We start from the raw sequence: 16,968 nt of genomic DNA on the forward strand, positions 1-16,968 counted from the left end.
ACATGTAGCGCCGACAGACCCCGGCCGTCAGTGGGTGGGATTGAACCTGGGACCTCTGGAGTTTAGGGCATGAGCCAAAAGCCAACTGGCTGTTAGCTAAGGCTGTAGAGCAGACTCAATCTCTCTCTCTCCAAGTGGTCTCGGTGCCACTAGATGGGACAGAACACCACCCCCAGAGTTACACACAGATCTGCATTTTCTCCTTAGCAGCTTCTTTCATAGGCAGGGCTTCTGGATTATCCCAAAATACTGCTTCCACTTGACTGAAACTTCCAGAGATAGTGATAGTGGTGTCACTGCAGGTCCTCCCTCAGTGCGAATCACCCTTCTGGCAAGCAATACCGGATTTACAATGGCGCCACTCCCACGGTTGAAAGGGGCCCCGTCCCGCTCTTGTCCTCCCCCCACTCTCTCCTGTGGGGTCAGAGAAGCTTGATGCTGCCGGCTGCTGCGGCTCCGAGGCAGCCTCTGCCGGCAGCAGCCTGGCTCCTCCCCTGCCTCTTTCCCCAGCGTGCTACATTCCCTCCCCCGCTCCCTGCCGCCAATCAGCTGGATCAGCTGCTTACCGGCAGGAGTGGGGAGAGGAGGCAGGGGTGAGGCCTTGGGGAAGGAAGGGGCTGGAATTGAGGCATACCCCCTCCAGCCCCCAGCGTGAGCACTCCCACGACCCCAGCCCACACTCCCAGCCCTCTGCCCACACTGACCACTGCACCCCCTCACAAACCCCCAGCCCCCTGCACCCCCTCACATACCCCAAGCCCCCTGCCCTGACTCCTGCACTCCCACACACACACCCAGCCCCTGCACCCCCTCACACACATCCAGCCCCCTGTCCTGACCCCTGCACTCCCCTCACACCTCCCCAGCCCTGACTCCTGCATCCTCCCCTCATGCCCCCCAGCCCCTGCCCTGAAACCTGCATCCCTTCACACACCCCCAGCCCCCTGCCCTGACTCCTGCACCCCCCCACAGCCCCACCCCCATCCTGAGAACCAAACAGGAGCTGCCCCACGTGAGTGCTCCACACCTCAGCCTCCTGCCCCAACCCTGAGCCCCCTCCCTCGCCCTAGCTCCTGGCCAGACCCCACACCCGAACATTTTTTTACAATATTTGGAAAGATCATTAAGTGGTCCGTCAAGACCCTCCGTGATTTTCAAGTGGTCTGTGGAAAAATAAGCTAGACTACCAGAACAATCAAGGTACCTCACTTTATTTTCATTTACTTGCTATTACTTATAGGAGGAGGATGAAGAAAAAAAGAATGAAAAATGGGGGTGGGCGGAGATAAGAGAGAATGTTCTTTTTCTTGGCTGGGTCCCCAGGAGGAGCCCCAAAAATGAAGCTGAGCACAGGGCTGGGGGGGCCCCACTAACTCTAAATCCACCACTGGCTGTCACGTCACCTGGGCTGGAGATACTGTCAGGGCCAGTGTAACCACTAGGCGAACTAGGTGACTGCCTAGGGCACCAAGATTTAGGGGTGCCAAAAAGTGGTGCCCCCCAATTTTATTTTACACTACAGTGGAGTCACATCTTACATGGGGATTAGGTTCTAAAGTCACCGCGTAAGAGGAAAATCGCGTATAGTGAAAATTACCATAAAGTACAGCATACATTAGAACTGGGGTCCTCAACCTACGGCACGCATGCCAAAGGTGGCACGCAAGCCGATTTTTTTTTAATGGCAGGCTGTGGGTCCTGGCCGCCGCTGAGTCTGCTGCCGGGTTCTGTTCACTCAGCCAGCAGCGGGCTGAGCAGGGCCAGCAGTGGCCGGCACCTGCCAGCCGGGGTCCCGGCCGCCGGCCCTGCTCAGCCCACTGACGATCTGGGGTTCTGGCTGCCGGCCCCCTGCCAGCCAGGGTCTCGGCCACCGGCCCCGCTCAGCCTCCTGCCAGCCTGGGTGAACGGCAGGAGGCTGAGCGGAGTCGCCGGCTGGGACCCCCGGCTGGCAGCTGAGTGAATGGAACCCCAGGCTGACAGCAGGCTCAGCGGTGGCTGGGACCCGCAGCCTGCCATTAAAAAAAAAAATCAGCTCGTGTGCCACCTTTGGCACGCGTGCCGTAGGTTGAGGACCCCTGTTCTAGTGTGTACTGTGCTTTATGGTAATTTTCACTATACGCAATTTTCCTCTTACGTGCTGACCTTAGAACCTAACCCCCCGCGTAAGATGTGCCTCCACTGTATTCATTTTTAAAAATTTATAATAAGCCCTCTTACTTTTAAAAATGATTGCTTGCCCCTCTCCCCGCCTCAGGCTTTTCTGGCAACCCTGTTGCCAGGTATCCAGTTTTAGACTGGAAACACCAGTAGAAAAGGGGATCTGAGTGTCCGGTTAGCAGTGCTGACTGGAAACTAAATGTCCGGTTATAGGAGTAACCACATTAGCCTCTGCTCCTCCCACTCCAACACTCACCCAGAAGGCTGGAAGAGAACCTGTCCTGCTACTGTGGGAGGAGGGGCAGCTCAGTGCAGAGACAGACAAAGAGAATGGGCTAGAACCAGGTAGGTACCCACTCTATGTGGGCAAGGGTGGGGGGGGGGATCCTGTTTACCCCCTCCCCAGCCCTGCTGCGCTTGCTGTTTACCCCCTGGCCCCTCCCTTGCTCCAGAGAACAACTCTAGCTCCTGCCCCACTGTGCTTTTACCCCCGGCCCCTTTTACAATCATTCCCAGGGGGGCCCACAAACAGGGCAGGCTCTAGCATTTTTGCCGCCCCAGCAACACCAAAAAAAAAAAAAAAAGCCGCGATCGGCGGCAGCTCTACCGCCACTTCATTCTACAGGTGGCAATTCAGCAGCCGGTCTTTGACTCCAAGAGGGAGTGACGGCCCCATCGCCCGAACAGCCGGATGTGCCGCCCCCCTCTTCATTGGCCGCCCCAGGCACCTGCTTGCCACGCTGGTGCCTGGAGCCGGCCCTGCCCACAAATATGTTTGGCGCCGGGCCCACAAAAAGTTAATCCAGCCCTGCTGGCAAGGATGGCAGAAAAAGGTGTAATTTACTCTCTTTTGAACCTGACCCTTGGTATCTATACTAGCATCCTTGTTAGCTGTTTGTAACAGGCACCTGGAACTTGGGCCTAGCACACTTCTGTTATTTGGCTCTCCTCTATCCACTTTGAGCCATGCAGGTTCCTTGCAGCACCACTGAGGAAGGGAATCACAAGCCCTTTTCACCTTGACAGAATTCTCACACCATTACCTAATCCCTGTTTGCACCTCTCTTATGGCTAGTCAGCTTCCTCTCTCTCTCTGAGGCGTCCAACAATTTAAGTCACTATGTGCCAGATTTGTAAAGGTATCTAGGCACATAAAGATACAGATAGGCACCAAGTGGGATTTTCAAAAGTTGTTAGGTGCCTAATTCCCACTGAAATAAATGGGAGTTGAGTTTCCTGAGAGTTTTTGAAAATCACACTAGGCGTCTGTAGCTTTAGGTGCCAAAATACCTTAAAAATCTGGCCCTTAGGTCTAATTTCATGTATGTTAAATAAAAGCAACATTTATTTGACTAGTCTAGAAAATAAAGAGGCTGCCACAAAATAAGCAATAATTGTAAATAGTCCAGAAATAGACAGATGAAATGCATCTGGCTGTCGAGCTGCAGAAAGGAGTGGGTTCTGTTTATTTGCTTAGCACGCTCTGAGCAGCTCCTTATTGATCCTATCTTAAAGGCACACTGATGCAATCAGGTACAATGATGCTTGCTTATGCAAATACCTTTAAAGCCACTACAAAAATACCATACAGTAAATAAATAACAGACTCACGTGTACCTTGTCTGAGTGCAGACTTGCCATCATGTCTCCTAATAATCACACTTTCATGTGCCCATGGGCTACCTACGGTGCACTATCCACAAACAGTAGGGGCTGTATAATACTGCATATCTACAGCTACTTTAGCCCATGTTGTTCCTTAAGCCAAGTGAATTATATCAAAGATGGCCCTTAACTAACTTTTATATTCTATGAACATATTTGCCAATATTTCACTAGGACTCTTATCAACTCTTGGCTTTCTAATTCAGTTTCTGCTCATTTTGCAGAATGTGCAAAATGAAACCGGCTGTTTTTTTTACTTCACAGAACAATGTTACTGTCTGTCTGGTAGAATTGGTTCACCCAGCTAAACTCTCAAGAAACCAGATTGTAAACTCTTCTCTAGCGTGCCCAGTGACCTTTGATCCCTTGTTTGGGTTACACATACTGAATCTACTGCCCTTCAGAACAGTCACAAGTGTAAGCCACTCACTCTCAAACTGTGCAATTTATGTGCAAAAGACTCATATTAGACAAGGCGTATAGCTTTAAGGTACAATTTTATTTTGAAAAGCGACTATGTAAAAATGGCACTTCCTTACTGAGCAGATCAGTTTCCAGTCTCGTAACTATTCAATTTGGTGACTAAAGTAAGGCCTGGTCTACCCTACAAAGGTAGGTCCATGTAAGTTGCCTGGTGTTTACCTATGTGTGCATGTTTCTACACTCAAATATGTCTCTGGTTGAGGTCAGTGCCCCGTTACAACAATGCAATAAAACCACCTCCCCAAACAGTGTAGAGTCTTGACTGTTGAGGTTGACGCAATGCCAGGGTAGCCACTGCATGACCTATGTCAACACTAATAGTCCTCCAGCAGCTGTCCCACAATGGCTCATTCCCTGCAAAAGTGACCCTGATCCCATTTTTAGCTACATTGTTCAGAGGTCATGGAGACAGAAGCCACCCCTACCCTTTAACACCCCCCCCCCCCCCCCCCCCGCACATGTGTTTTTGAAATGCCTTTTCCTGATTTCCCAGCTTGGCGAGCTCACCTGGAAGCTCACTTTTGTGTGCAACTGTCCCACCGACCATGCAGGCTCCACTCACTAGACAACCTCCTGCCTGGAGTAGACAGGAGCTATTGGCTCTCCTGAACCTGTGGGGGGAGGAGCTGTGCAAGCACAGCTATGGACCAGCCATAGACACTAAACATCTGCAAACAGATTGCACAGGGGATTCAGGCGAAGGGGTACAACAGGGATCAGCAGCAGTTCTGTGTGAAAATGAAGGAACTTCCCAGGGATACCGCAAGGCCAGGGAGGCCAACAACAGATCTGGGCTGAGCTGCAGACCTGCCGCTTTTACAAAGAGCTGCATGAAGCCTTCCAACCCCTCCGCCCCGCAGATTCTTTGGAGTAGCCCAAGGCACAGGTCCCTGCCATAAACAGCGAGGAGGCAAGGGATAGGCTGGATCCTCCAGAATCACTATTGGCATTTCAACATCGCCAGTGGTAATCCACTGGTCAAGAATGAATGTCCCTGCTTGCAGCTTTCTGAACAGTCCTGTTCTTAAAGTTGCAAGCATCATGCACCTTCCCTGAGCAGCCCACATTGATAACAGTGAAGCAACCCTGGTGTGGGATGATGCCAAAATAGGGATATGTGCGTGGCCTATTGCCACACACAGTTTGGGAACCCCATTCAGGGCCGGCTCCAGGCACCAGCCAACCAAGCACGTGCTTGGGGCGGCACCTGGTAAGGGGCGGCCAATCTTCGGGTGGCAGGGGGCAGCGCGGCGTGGAGCTTGGCGGGGGGGTGGGGTTCCGGCGGTGCAGCGTTCGGTGGGGGGTGTTTGGCGGTGCTCCGCACGGGGGGGGGGGGGGGGTTTCGGCAGCGCGGCACTCCTAGGAGGCGGGGGGGGGTGTTTGGCAGCGCCGCACTCGGGGATGTTCGGCAGCACGGCACTCGGCGGGGGTTTCGGCAGCGCGGCGCTCGGCAGGGTGTGTTTGGCGGTGCTCTGCGTGGGGGTGGTTTCGGCAGCGCGGCCCTCCGCGGGGGTTTCGGCGGCGCTCCGCGTGGGGGGGGGGGACTTCAGCAGTGTGGCGCTCCATGGGGGGCGGAGGTGTTCAGCAGCGCGGCGCTCGGGGGGGGGGTTCGGCGGTGCGGCACTCCGCGGGGGGCGGGGGTGTTCAGCAGCGCGGCGCTCAGGGGAGGTTCGGTGGCGCGGCACTCTGCAGGGAGCGGAGGTATTTGGCAGCGCGGCGCTCAGCGGGGGGTGTTCGGTGGTGCTCCGCGTGGGGGGTTCAGCAGTGCAGTGGGAGGCGGGGAGTGTTTGGCAGTGCTCTGCACGGGGGTGGTTTCAGCAGCGCGGTGCTCTGCAGGGGTTTCGGTGGCGCTCCGCATGGGGGGGGGGCGTTAGCAGTGTGGTGCTCCAAGGGGGGTGGGTTCGTCGGCACGGCGCTCCGCAGGGGGCGGGGGTATTTGGCAGCGCGGCGCTCGGGGGGGTTCGGCAGCACAGCGCTCCATGGGTGGCAGGGGTGTTCAGCAGCGTGGCGCTCGGCGGGGGGTATTGGTGTTCGGCACCGTGGCGCTCGGGGATGTTTGGCGGCATGGAACTCGGCAGGGGTTTTGGCAGCGCAGCTCTCGGCGGGGTGTGTTTGGCGGTGCTCTGTGTGGGGGTGGTTTTGGCAGCGCGGTGCTCCGCGGGGGGTGGGGCTGTTCAGCAGCGCGGCGCTCAGGGGGGTTCGGCGGTGCGGCGCTCCACGGGGGGCGGGAGTGTTCGGCAATGCGGCGCTCGGCGGGGGGTGTTCGGCGCGCGGGGGGTTCAGCAGCGCAGCGGGAGGCGGTGCTCTGTGTGGGGGTGGTTTCAGCAGCACGGCGCTCTGCGGGGGTTTCGGCGGTGCTCAGGGGGGTTCGGTGGCGCGGCGCTCCGCGTGGGGCGGGGGTGTTTGGCAGCAAGGTGCTGGGGGGGGGGGAGGTTGGCAGTGCGGTGCTCGGCGGGGGGTGTTCGGCGGCGCTCCGTGCGGGGGGTTCAGCAGCACAGCGGGAGGTGGGGGTTGTTCGGCAGCGGCGGGGGGCAGGGGCTGTTCGGCGGCACGGCACTCGGTGGGGGGTGTTTCGGCGGGGTGGGGCAGCGCTGGGGCGGGGGTGTTACGGCGGGGCGGCGCTTTTTTTTGCTGCTAGGGGCGGCAAAAAAGTTAGAGCCGACCCTGACCCCATTGCTACACATCCATCCACTATGTCCTGCACATTGCTGAGCGTCATAGTCCTGCATAACAGGAGATGATTAATGGCCCTACACACTTGCATGAGAACTGCCCCCACTATGGATTTTCCAACTCTGAAATGATTTCCCACTGACCGGTAGCAATCCAGTGTTGCAACTTTCCAAAGTGTGATCACCACTTGCTTCTCCTCTGTCAATGCAGTTCTCATTCTGGTGTTCCTGCACTGGAGCTCTGGGGTGGGCTTGGTACACAGACCCAGGAATGTGGCCTTTCACATCCAAAAGTTCTGCAGCAAAGGCTCATTGTCCTAAACCTGTATTACTACGTGATCCCACCAGCCAGGGCTTATATCTTGGGCACAAAAGCAGCACTCCACCATTTGCAGCTGCTTCATGAAAGCCACCAACAAGCTTGAATTGTTTTTTGCTACATACCTTAACAAGGGGTCCTCCAAGAAATCCTTATGTCCCCCACTGTTGTGGTTCTTCCTGCAGCTCTGCATATACTGGAGAGTTGTGCATCCTGCATTTGCATCATTCATGAGAATAGTGCAGAGCTGTGTGGACTTTGCTTCTCTCAGAGAGGACAGACACCAAAAAGTCCTGTGCAGGTTTGTGGGATTTTTTAAAAATGGCATAAAAATTATGGGATAGGGATGACATTATGGGATGGAGAACATTACATGCTGGGAACTTGATCCCTAACTCTCATAGACCCCTGGGTGAGTCATTTCTATCCCCCAACATGTTGTGGGAAATTTCCCAAAAGGCATTGCACCAGATGGTGGCACGTGGTCCATTGCAATACCTGCCTGCAGTGCACCACACTTTGCATCAGCATAAACACTCCTGGTAAGTACATGCAGCACCAACGCAAGCAGCCTAGTATGTATGTACCTGAGCAATACAAATTTCAGAGACTATATTCTGATGTAACCTTCATGGAGCAAAGTTTATAGTGTAGACATGGCCAAGGTATTATTACCTTTACCCCCTAGCACTGCGGAGGCAACACATCTAAGAAGGAGGTAGATTCTATGCTTTCTTGTGTATCATCAGCAGATTATTTACTAAGTGCTAATGACAGGGCAAATCAATTGCAAATGTCCCTTATCTTTATAATGGCCCAAACCAAACTCTGGATCTCAACACGCTCCATCCCCAAACTTTGGAGTGTTTGAAATCAGCTATGGATTTGCATATTTGACCTGGATTCATCTCTACTAATAGCCAGCTCTTCTCCTGGGATTTGCGCACACCACATTATAATGGGATATGGAGTATTTCATCTTTTGCTCTCTGCTTCCAAGAATATTTATATTGTTTGCTAGCAGATAACCTTCCCATCTTAAACATTTTTGCAGCTGTGGTGAAATGAGCTCCCAGTCCCCACTGGGCAGAAATCCACTTCACAGAAACCACCAATATATTTTTTCAGTGGATTATCAGGATCTCTCTGTGGCTGATAATCTCTCACTTCTCACAAGCTCCGTTTTCACTTAAAAACGTATTTTTTATAAAATTATAAAGAAAGATCATCATGTTGCTTGGATTTTTTATTAAGATACTAAGGTCACAGTAAATTTGTACTTAGAAGTGTACATTTCAATGTATATTATATTTGGCACTGTTCGAAGCCAGAAACACTAACTAGGGTTTCTCTACATTTCAGTAACTACTGGAAGAAATTCCTTGAATGTTTATATTGATTGATCTATTGTTATTTGTTATCTTACTTAAAGGTAAAATAGAAATAATGCAGAATATTCTGCTTGTGACATGAACCATTTCAGTGGTTAATATTTCTGCATAATACTGAATTTCATTGTAACAGTCAGATATCAATCTAAGACCAGTTTCTCAAGATACTACCAGAAAAAAACAGGTGAGAACCTGTATTGTATTGTTTTATCTTTCTGATAAAATGTCTTTCACCATAAATGTGAATAGAGGAAGATAAGGGAAAAGTCCAAGGGCTGAGTTGGTGATTAATGGAAGTTAATATGCTTGTCTTGGTCATTAGAAATACACAGAATTAGAGACATCTCATGATGCTGAAAAATTCTACTGTATACTGATGTAGTCACTCAGCCATTCATTTTGTCTGATTGTTTTCAGAATAATATAGAAAAAATTATAATACCATTATATAAATCAGTAGTATAACTTCACTAGGGTGCATCCGAAGAAGTGAGGTTTTTACTCACGAAAGCTTATGCCCAAATAAATCTGTTAGTCTTTAAGGTGCCACCAGACTCCTTGTTGTTTTTGTAGATACAGACTAACACGGCTACCCCCTGATACTGTTCACTAGGGTTGTAATCAGTTCTGATCACCCCCAACTAATAAAGACAGCAGAAATGAAAAAGTTCCAGTTCAGAGCTATGAAAATGACTAGAGATGTGGAAACGCTTCCATTGGAGGACAGATAGAAATTATTAGAACTGGTTTAGGAGATCAATAAGGGAATATGAGAGAGAGAGACATAATGAATGGTACAAAGCAGTTCATTTCATTGGTCCTGTGTACCCTTTCCAGTAATAAAAGAGCAAAGTGACATCCAATGAAATTAAAAAGTAACAAATTTAAATTTGATGAAAAGAAATAGTTTTTTTTTTAAATAAAATTCAGTTCCAAAAGGTATGCAGGCAAAGAACTCAGGAGGATACTAAAATGGATTAGACCATTATATTTTTGGACCTTTGGCTTACGTGGCTAGCCAGAATTTGGGGCTAGGATTGTTTCTGTTATGACAACAAATTAATGACACAAGTCAGATATAGTTTTAGCATACTCTTGTTTACTTGCAAAGAAAGTTCCCAATGTCCTGTCTCTCTGAACACAGTAGAAACAAACAGCAGCAGGCAGCTTCATTGCTCAGAAACCCCCAAGTCTGCTACTCCAGCAAGCTCTGTGCCCAAGAAGCTCTGTCTCTCTGCTTCCCCTTCGGGTCACATTCACAACTCCTCTTGTCTTTCTCCCTCCAAATCATACAGCATGCTACTGATATTCCTGCCGTTGCAACCAGGACACCCCTCACTCCACACAGCTTAGCTCTACCCTGCCCTGTAGGCTAGTGCTTTGGATGCTCACCCCACATCCTCTAGCTGTTTTTTACTATATGACGGAGCTTGATTGCGCCTTCTTTTAAGCCTGAAAGAGGGCAGTTGGCGTGGCCATTGGCTTTAATGAGGTCTGTGATTGTCTTTGGATCCAAGAGTCACGGGCTGGCAGGCAATAGCACCTTTCGGTACAACATGAATGATAAAAATGTCTGCAATTATACTAGTGAAAATAAAAATGTATAAGGAGATAAACCCTCACGCTGCAGGACATAAGCCAACTGATAACCTCTTGAGGTTAGGGAAAAACTTCTCTGATGCTATTACAAAATTGTCCAATCTGGGGGTTTGTTGCACCCTCTCTAAAGTACTGGCCACTGCCAGGGATGGTATACTGCACCAGATATACCACTGATCAGATCTGACATTTCAATTCCCATGTTCCTGGCCAAACCACCGTAGATTGTAATTGTGTCTGATATCACTAGCAAAACAAGATAAGGTCTAATCAGTTCTGCGATGAAAGACACCCAAGGAAAATCAGCTGCTGTGGAAAATGTTATTTCTCAATAGCTGACATACTTCCTACTGAGTCAATAATGGTACTTAGAGCAGGGGTGGGCAAACTATGGCCCGGGGCTGCATCCGGCCCTCGAGCGTCTGCTGAATGGGGTTGGGGACTTGCCCCGCTCTGCGCGGCTCCCAGAAGCAGAGACATGTCCCCCTTCCAGCTCCTATGCGTACGGGCAGCCACGGGGTTCCGCACGCTGCCCCTGCCCCAAGCGCCACCCCTGAAGTTCCCATTGGCTGGGAACTATGACCAATGGGAGCTGCAGAGGCAGCACCTGTGGACAGGGCAGCATGCAGAGCCACCTGGCTGCACCTCCGTGTAGGAGCCGGAGGGGGTACATGCCGCTGCTTCTGGGAGCCACTTGAGGTAGGTGCCGCCCGGAGCCTGCACCCCTGACCCCCTCCTGCACCCCAACTCCCTGCTGCTACCCTGATCCCCCTCCCACCCTCCAAACCCCTCAGTCCCAGCCCGGAGCACCCTGCTCCATCCCCAACCCCTCATCCCCAGCCCCACCCCAGAGCCCTCACCCCCAGCCGGAGCCCTCACTCCCCACCCCCGCACCACAACCCCTTGCCCCAGCCCAGAGGCCCCACCTGCTGAGGATTATAAAGAAGAGCACTTAGCTCAGTCTGGGGAGGCTTTCCTATGTTAGAACCAGGATGATGGTAGGCTGAGGAAACCTACCTGGAGTCAAGCACTGCCGCAGCAGGGAGGGTTGTGTATATCCGGCTTGAAAGGCAAGAGCAGTTTGAGCCCAGAGACCAAGGCTAGGAAAAGACTTGGGGGGAGGTCTCTACAAAGAGGCCTGGGGACTGGAGAGGCAAAAGAAGGGGAGTACAGCTAAGCTTCCTGCTCATGTAACCAAGGATACTTGTATACACACTCTTTATGTGTTATCCACAGATATTGTGAAGGAACATCAGGGCAGAGGAGGCTGTGGGACTAGGGAGCAGTTGGTATATACACCATGATCCCCTGAGAAAGGCAGTTAAACTCCAATGCTGCCATTCCAACCTCCAAATGAAGAGAATAAGAGCGTGCACAGGGGCGGCTCTATGTATTTTGCCGCCCCAAGCACGGCAGTGAGGCAGCCTTTGATGGCATGCCTGCGGGAGGTCTGCTGGTAACGGGGATTCGGCGGCATGCCTGTGGGAGGTCTGCCGGTCCCGCGCCTTCGGTGTACCCGCCGCCGAATTGCCACCAAAGCTGCGGGACTGGCGGTCCTCCTTCTGGCATGCCGCCGAAGGCAGCCTGACTGCTGCCCTCACGACGACTGGTAGGCCACTCTCCCGTGGCTTACCGCTCCAGGCATGCGCTTGCTACGCTGGTGCCTGGAGCCGCCCTTGAGCATGCAGCTGTAGTCAAGAGCCAATGACAGCACAGTTCAGATTCTGATTGTGCTGCTGGCGGCCAGATACTGGAAAGTATTCAGAAGCATTTCATAGCCTTATGCCCAGTGTCCAGAGAGCCACTATGTGATCATGTGGAATTTATAAATTCTGTAGGACCAGAAGGCTTGTATCATGAGACGCTCTTTCGGTTCCTGTGGAACATTTAAACTCCACCAGCAACTTAGACCTGGCGGGTCTCTCTGATCCTTTAGAATTGCTAAGACCTGAGTCAGTCCCACCAGGGAGCCTGTGAAATTTAAATGCTTTGCAAGTGACCCTGTGGGCTCCTCAAATATTTGTACATAATATCTCCAAATGGAATTATCTAGCTTTTAAAATACACCCACAAAGACTCTAGGCCTCACTGTGGAAAAACTAATTAAACTAATGTGAAGTCTACGGATGGAGGCATTTTTATAACATGATGTTCCAAATAAAGGTTAGAAAATAAAACAAACATTCATTTTCTGTCAGGAGACCACACAAGAAAAATGTAGCTGCAGAAAGTGTTTGCTTGGAGGAAGTTAGAAGAACGCGTGTCCAAAATCAAGCTTGGTATGGAAAGCCAGTATCTATGGTATGTACCTATAAAATTGTGCACTTTTGATGTTTAAAGATACAGCATGAAATTCTGAAACAATATTATAAAGTGAAAGAGTCTGGATTGCATGCTACATGTGAGACAGAGATATGAATGGATTTCCTGTCCTTTGTATGACTTGTCAGTGAAATCTCCCATAAAAGTGTTAGTCAATTACAGTTGTGCATTGTTAAGAGTCATTGTTTCCACGTGCTCTTTTTTATTCATGATTATAAAAGCATTTATAGCTTTCTAAGCTACACTGGTTTTGTCAGATAGTTCATGCCTTCCAATTATGTGTTCTTTTTATTAACTGCTTTTGTGGCCAAAAGGTAATTAACTCTGAACTATTGACTAACCATTGGTTCCAAGAGTCCCTGAAAGGGCGTTGTTGTTTATTTCTAGGGATGGACCCAAAGCAAAATCACAGCTTCAAGCACCCTTGTAAAACATCAGCTGGATACAGTCACGTGTCATTGTCAGTAGAAATCCTGACTGAGTGGCTGTCCTGTGGTCTGTGATATGCCTGGAAGAGCAGCACATCTGTGGTCCTTTATCCTGTTAAATCATCCCACTTTTCTAGCAAATTCAGCCCTTTATTTACTAGGGACTGATCCAGGGCCCACTAAGGACAAGAAGAGTCTTTCTGTTGACTTCAGTGGACATTGGATGAGGTGTTTAGCATGCTTTCTCTGCCATGGAGGCATAGACACAGTGGATCACCTGAGGGCCTGATCCTGAGGGATGCTGAGTCCCTGCAGCTCCCATTGACTGCAGCACCTCTCAGGATCAGGTTCCTAATGAACAGGCATAATAAATAAATAATAAATGTGCTTTTAAATGTGTTGGACCTAATATTATGGAGAGTCCCCCTTGAAACTGATTACTCTTCCAGATGATCTGGGTCCTGCCATTTTGTGGATTGACCTGCTCAGAGGATCACTTTCAACAGGTACTCCCCTGATTTAGGTGATTTCCTTAAAGTAACCCCAAGGTTTTTGGAACAATTTCCTTTCCTTTTTTGTTAAAGATGAAATTCTCTCAGGCAACTGATTTTTGCTTGTTCTTTGGATGGTTGCTTAAGAGATGTCCCACTGTACTGAGAGATACTTGATACCAAGAATGGCTGGAGATTGTTGGGATGATACAGAGAAGAATGAAAGGACATATTTAAAAGGAAAGCAAAGGTAAAACTGTTTCACTAACATGAAGAAGCAGCTGAGCTGAGAGACACAAAAGAATGGGTGATACAAGCAGAAAGCAGTTAGAGGTATTGGGGGATTATGGGGAAGGAACTTGTAGAAAGCTTATGAGGATGGTGTGAGATGAGACAATAAATATAAACATACAAGGCTGCATTGCAACTTGGGCTCTGTGCTTATGCGGGGATTAAAATAAAACTTAGCAACCCTGTGCAGGCTACCTGTAGCATGGGTCTGGGCATGCAATGGAAGTGGACACTGGGGGCCCAGTACTCTCTCGCTGTTGGAGGGGATGGGTGCGGAGGGATGGGGATAGGGTGGAGTTCCTCTCCCACAACCAATGGAGGCCAGCATACAGGGTATCATAATTTCCCCACTTAGCTAGAAGGGATCTAACTGTTGGTGTTTATAGGGGTGGGAGCCATGGAAGGCCAGGGCAATCTAAGTGGCTGCCCTGTACCCACACTTTGGCTCTGTCCTCTGGAATTCCTCCAACCACCTTAGTTTCCTGCCTGCAGAGAGCCATTGAATCCAAAATTCCAGGCAGTTCTTCTGCCCTCCCTGTCTCATGGGTGCTGGAAGGACTGCAAAAGGGGTGTGTGTGGAGGGGAGAAAGCAAACAAAACTGGCCAAATTTGAGTGGCATTGTGAACCCAAGCATCAGGTGCCAGCAGGAGGGGGATCTGCCCTCATGCCACCCAATTCTGCTCAGGGGCAAAGGTGGGAGAAGTTTGAGGCCCTTGTTTCCCCCTGTCCTTGTTGCAACCCTGCCAAGTTCAGGGTTCTGAAAAGTGGAAGGCATGGCCTCCCCATTTAAAAATGGTGGTGGGGAAATGGCCGTTCAGACCCCCCATCTCTGGCACCCATTCTCAGTCTCCCTGGGGGATCAGAGGCAAAGCTATTACAGACTCCCAGGGCTGGAAGAGGGATGATATATATCCCCTTCGGTCCCGCCTCCAGCTCATCTGCTTCTCCCCCAGCCTATGCAAACTCTCTCTTCTCCCCCATCTTTGAGCAGACCCCTGGCCACCGAGGAGGGCTCCTTAAAGACTGGGAATGGACAAAGAAGGGTTCCCTCTGTACACAGGAGAGGAGATCCAAATGCAGAAATAGGGTGTGTATGATACAGTCCGCTAATAACAACAATTCAATAATGCAAAAACACACAAACAAATGTAAATTTCTTAGTGGGGACCATCTGAGGCTAGATTTTCTGCTTGCAAATTCCTAAATACCCTGTTTCTTTCCAAAACTATACTTTGCTAATAAATAGAAAATAAAACTTTATAATGGTTGCATGAGAAAGCTGACATTTTAAGATGGCCCTAAAGCTGCAGGCGATTTGAAGTTAGAGAGCACTTTTGCTTTGCAGTGACTGTGCATTACTGCTGAAAATTGCCATGTTAATATTTAAACCTGAACTTTTGACTCTTGTGGTACATAACAGTATAACTGTTTGTTTTACCTGTGTTATGTAAGTGATACAATGCTTGTCTGGTCTGAATTCATGGTGAATTCATAGCTCAGATATGCCACCTATAAACATATTGTACCAAGGAGATGCAGTTAGATTGGGAGTTGAGATCTTTGACACGAAAAATACAGGCCTTTCTCTGGAAAGTTAGAGGAGCTCTAGTTCAGATCAAATTTTTATACATGGACAAACCACTCTGTCATATTCAGGATGAGGGGACAGAACATATTTTCTGTCACACAGAAACATAAACCTACACACACACACACACACACACACACACCACTTCATCTCTAACCTCATTGAACATACTGTTTGGAGTACCTCTCCTCCAGTTCCATCCTAAACCGGCTCCAATCCAGCTTCTTGTCCTTGCACTCCACTGAACTGCTTGCACCAAAGTCTCTAATGACCTCAGCCAAAGCTCAGAACTAGTGTTCTATGCTCATCCTCCTTCAGCTCTTCTTGAAATCTTGTCCTCCATTGGCTTCTAGGACTCTGTCCTCTCCTAATTCTTCTCTAATTGCTCCCTCTGCATGTCCTTCAGAGGTTCCTGCTCATTCCCTCTCCAACTTTCTGTGTGGGTTCCTGAGGTCTCTAGCCTTGGTCCTCTTCTCTTCTGTTTCTACACTTTCTCTCTAGGTAATCTCATCAGCAAACAAAAATTCAACTACCACTCCTGTGCTGACAACTCACAGATTTACCTCTTGACTCCAGATCTATCTCCTTCTGTCCAAACTAAAATATCAGATTGTGTCTCTGATATCTCCTTGTGGATGTCTAGCCATCAGGTCAAGCTCAACATGGCTAAAACAGAGCTCTTAATCTTCTCCCCTAGCTCTCCCCAGTCCTCCTTTCTCAATCACTGTGGACAGTGCCACCATCCTGCCTGTCACTCAGGCCTGTAATTTGGGCAATATCTTTGACTCAGAACTCTCTCTAGGTCCTCACATCCAGGCTATGTCTAAGTCTTGCAGTCTTTCTGCATAGCATCTCTAAGATAAGGCCTTTACTGTCCATCCACACAGCTACAACTTTGTCCGAGTTCTCATCATCTCTCATTTTGATTGTTGCTATATTCTTCTCTCCCTGGCCTTGATGAAAGCAAACTTACCCTGCTCATATCCATTCAGAGTGCTGCTGCAAAGATCCTTTTCCTTCTCCATCGTGCTGACCATTCCAGCCCTCTTTTTGTATCCCTGCTCTACTCCCCTTTCTCTATCATATCAAACATAAGTTACTTGTCCTCACCTTCAAGACCTTTCCCAGGCTATGTTAAATTTTCAAGTGGGCACCTTCATGCTTTCTCCCATGCTCCCCTTCACACTTGGGAGTAGCTCCCTGTAAACATCTGCAAAACTATCTTATTATCCTCCTTCAAATCCCTCCTTAAAACTCTCTTTTGCCTTGATGCCTACAAAAAACTTGACAGTGGCTAGGCTGCTGGTGCACTGAGACCACAGACTATCATGCTGACCAATATTGTCTTGTTGTTTTGTTGTACTTCCCCATTGGCCTGAATGTATTAATCTGTGGTCTCTTGACTTGTACTTAGACTGTACGCTCTTTGGGGCAGAAACTGTCTTTGTTCCGTGTTTGTACAGCAGCTAGTACAATGGGGTGCTTGGTCCTAGGCACTACAATAATGAAGATGATGATGATTGATGATGTTACTACCATTTCTACTGCTAACACGAGAAGC

General features: G+C 49.6%; 1 long non-coding RNA gene across 1 annotated transcript; it reads left to right on the top strand.

The window, feature by feature from the left end:
* The first annotated feature begins 609 nt into the window (after nucleotides 1-609).
* On the top strand, nucleotides 610-14,906 carry LOC122173583 (uncharacterized). The gene is made up of 5 exons (XR_010591770.1): nucleotides 610-1,200; nucleotides 12,485-12,587; nucleotides 13,486-13,542; nucleotides 13,675-13,777; nucleotides 14,811-14,906. It is a non-coding gene; the product is annotated as an uncharacterized LOC122173583 (long non-coding RNA).
* The last annotated feature ends 2,062 nt before the right edge of the window (nucleotides 14,907-16,968 follow it).

The sequence above is a fragment of the Chrysemys picta genome, chromosome 1 (genome assembly GCF_011386835.1).
Source record: "Chrysemys picta bellii isolate R12L10 chromosome 1, ASM1138683v2, whole genome shotgun sequence".
In the NCBI taxonomy this organism is placed as follows: domain Eukaryota; kingdom Metazoa; phylum Chordata; order Testudines; family Emydidae; genus Chrysemys; species Chrysemys picta.